Genomic DNA, 4,087 nt, shown 5'->3' on the forward strand with positions numbered 1-4,087 from the left:
AGTTGGAGGGTTCTAGTAGAGAAAATAAATCAAATAACATGTTGAGCAGATGAAGAGAAACTGATGGGGACACCAATATAGGAGAGTCGATCTTAAACTGTCCCCCAGCTCACAGAATGCTAAAGACAGTCATTGTATAAGCAAGCAGCACCTAAATAGGCATAGCCAGGGAGTTCCAAGACATGTCCATACATTCTTGTCTGAAATTATCCATTGCCGCATGAGCGGGCACCACATGGCAGAACAACAGAGGATTTCATTGGTGATTTTTGTTGTGTTTCTCTTGATTGCTGATGATTGAACCTAGGGCTTAGCTCTGGCCAGATAGGCACTGAATTACATTCACCATCCTTCACCCATTGATGCTGGAATAAATGAGATATATCCATGTGAGGAGAAGTTATTTTACCATAAAAATAAAGTAATAATGCAAACTGTTGAATTAATATTTCTGGAGAGACATGAACAAGCACCTGCTCGCCTTATGCAGGGTAAAAGGTCAAGGTTAAGGTTTCTTCAAAGTCCATCTTATTGAGCCAATTTCTTAATTTTCCCAATTTATCCTAAATATACAGAATTGACAAGTCTCTAGAAAACAATAATAGCTAAACGGTTGTCATAAGTTGAGGGTAGAATTGTATAAAATGTGTCTGAACCAAAACTGTAGTCACATGGATCAAATCTGACAATAAGCAGACCTGGAAGCTAGGAGAGAGCTTCCCAGATTGGATAAAATCTGTCACAGAAGACCATAAGGATAGCCATCTAGCAAGCATCCACAGATATCCCTGTCACTAGCACACATATGCATGCACATATGCATACACACACACAAACACACACACACACACACACAGAGAGAGAGAGAGAGAGAGAGAGAGAGAGAGAGAGAGAGAGAGAGAGAGAGAGAGAGACTGTGTATCTGGAAGGATTCTCTTCTGCAGCAACTGCTAGTCCAGTTTCAGCCGCCCAGCAGCCTGGATATTGTTATAACCAAGGAGAATTGTGTCAAAATCAATTATGTAACTGGATTTATCTTACCTTTAAATGTCCTTTTCTTCCTGGGGTTCCTGGGATGCACACTTGTATGCATTCTGAATGCAGTACTCATCCCTGAAGAAATATATTTGTCTTTGGGGAACTGTGTTGGTACTAAGGGGACAGAGGCATAAAAGGTGACTTTCTATACATAATGGTTTCACAGAGCAGAGTTTAAAAATGTAGTGGTAATTTGTGTGTGTGTTTGTGTGTGTGTGTGTGTGTGTGTGTGTGTGTGTGTGTGTGTGTGTGTAGCTTTGTGAATGTGTTAGAAACCATGGAAAGTGCATTTGGAGATGTGACTCCTAAGGTTTGCTAATTATATTTCATTGAAAAGTAAAATTCTCTGGGGACCAGACAGAGAAGGACTAAGAAGATAATCCACTTAGATTCATACTACCCAGACAGAAATGCAGGAGCTAGAGAGATAGTTCAAAAAGACAGATCTGGCTGTTGTAGGTCTCCATCACCACCATAATCTCGACCTCCATGAAATGAGCAAGTTCTATCCATAAATGTACCTCCTACCAAACCTTGTGCATGTCAAGTCTTTTTGTGGATGTTTCATTAAGAAACAACTGACTCATTAACTCAGGGAATAGTGGGAACTTTGCAATTGTTTTCCTGGGTCTTAAAACACGTGGCTCTAAAGGAAAGGAGATTGATGGTTCCAGAGCCTGCTGAAGCAGATGTTCTGAACAGGTGCTCATTTGGACCAAGCAATCACCCTTGCAAACAGACAACACCTCCTACAGGGCATATGAGCCATGCTAAATTCTGTTTCCTCACTCAAATTTCCTTTTTCCCCCCCTCAGGCAGTTAAGTAAAACACACTTACATACTAGTTTTCTGTCTTGAAATTTGCTATTAAGGCTCGAAATTCTAAATGAACTGCAATCCATTGACTTAGCAGTTGGATTCAGTTTTGCTATGGTAAGAATATCGACAGAAGGCCCCTGTTTCTAGCCCTGGAGTAATATTAATACAAGCTCTCAGTGTTCTGGTTGGAGAATTATTGTGAAATATATGTATACAGTTGGATTCACATGAAAGTTAATAGACACAGGGGTGTGGGGGCTCATGACAAGTAGTAGTGGGTAACTTGTGGCTCAAAGTAACAGCAAAAGAAAGTGTGATGGGAGGAGAAAGTGTGAGGAGTTTGTGGTGTAGACTGCAGTATCAACTTGCAAAGAGTCCCTATGGGAATGAGGAAACAGGACTTTTGTAGCAGACTATGCATTGGGAGTTGATGCTATCAGCTTTGTAAAGAGGGAGAGTTTGACCTGCTCACATCCAGCAGTTCATGGGTCAGAAAGAACAGGCTTCACCATGAGTGAATTTTTCTTGATTGCTGATGATTGAACCGAGGGTCTATCTCTTGCCAGATAGGCACTGAATTGCATTCACCTCCTTCACCCAATGATGCTGGAAAAAATGAGATATATTTATGTGGGTGAAACTTATTTCACTGTAAAAATAAAGTAATAATGCTAACTGTTGAATCAGTATTTCTAGAGAGACATGAACAATCACCTGCTCACCTTATATAGGGTTGTGACCACAGGTCAATGTAATGTTTTGATATCTTTTTGTTTGGGTGTCTCTTCATAGCAATGGAAACCTTAAGACAGAAGTTGGTACCAGCGATTGGGATATTGATGTGATCGGCCTGACCATGCTTTTGTTTGGAGGGATGTGGATTTGCAGACTTTGGAAAGCAATAGAATGTTTTAAGTGTTGCTTAGTGGACCATCCTATTAGGAATCTGGAAGACATTGGTTCTGAGGGTGATTTGAACTGTTCAGACATGGCCTAAGAAGTTTCAGTGAAAAAGAATTGCAGTGTGTGACCCAGAAATGTTTTCTTGTGGTCTTTTGGTGAAGAATGTAACTGGTTTTTGCCAAAGGAAGTCTCAAAATGACCAGAAGAGATTTTGTTCTCTAATTTAGTCTCAAGAAGAACATGTTGCTCAAGTGAGCAAGCTACAAAAGAAAAAGTAAAATATCTATGGTTCAAATAATAAAGGGACATCAGGAAGGGAAATGGAGCTGAATCCTATGTTCAGGGAGATAAATGGAATAAAAGAATGGTGATATGGGATAAGGTCCCAAATAACTAAACTATTGTTTATGCTTTTGCAGTTGAACAAAATGCTTATGTCATGATAGGTGTTATTATGGATCATTGTTTTCATCTGTACTTCTAATATGAAATGAAATAGAATCCAGAAACAGAAGTTAAGCTTTTATTCCAGAACTCTAGGAATAGTGGTCATGAAAATCTTCGGCATAGTAGTGTATGCCTTTAATCCCAGGGGTTAGAGTCAAATAGATCTGTCAGTTCGAGGAAGTACAGAGGAAGTTCCAGGCATGGTATTATATTCCTTTAATCCCAGCATTTAGGAGACAGAGCCATGTAGAGTTCTGAGTTCGAAGTCAATCTACAGAGCAAGTTTGGGTAGTAAAGGAGTTGATATAGAGAAAGCTAGTGATAATGTAATAGAACAAAGGGGCAAAGGTCCACCTCCAGCAAGTAGCGGAGCTTGGCAGCTTTGGGCATGTGGCTCCAAAGTCCACATAGAAAGGACTATTGGGACAATTTATGCTGGTTAGCTGGAGCTAAGATATTCACAGTGAATAAGAAGAAACCAGCATCACCGAAGTCAAAACTTTAGGGATATAATTTTGTGAGCACAAAGAATCTGTATTCCAAAGGTAGACAAGGTAGTACTTCCTGCTGCACCTAAACTTGGTAATGTGTTAGAATCACCCAGGTGGTACTGGTTGGGACAGGGTCCTGATGAGCAGCTGATCTTCAGCAGTATAAAAGGCCAGGTGAAGGTACAGCTTTAGTTCTAGTTGGTGGCCCAGGAATGAAGGGGTCGTGCAAAGAAGTTTAGGCTGGGAACCATGAAGAGAGGCTATGGGAGGCTATAGGTGAAGCTTAGTTGCAGCAGAAGACCTCAGTGTATTGGAGATGCAAATACCATGGGATGAACACAAAGAACAGGGAACAGAATCAACCAGAGACTAGAGTGCTACAGAGAACA

The sequence above is a fragment of the Rattus norvegicus genome, chromosome 13 (genome assembly GCF_021556685.1).
Source record: "Rattus norvegicus strain SHRSP/BbbUtx chromosome 13, alternate assembly SHRSP_T2T, whole genome shotgun sequence".
NCBI classification, from domain to species: Eukaryota; Metazoa; Chordata; class Mammalia; order Rodentia; family Muridae; genus Rattus; species Rattus norvegicus.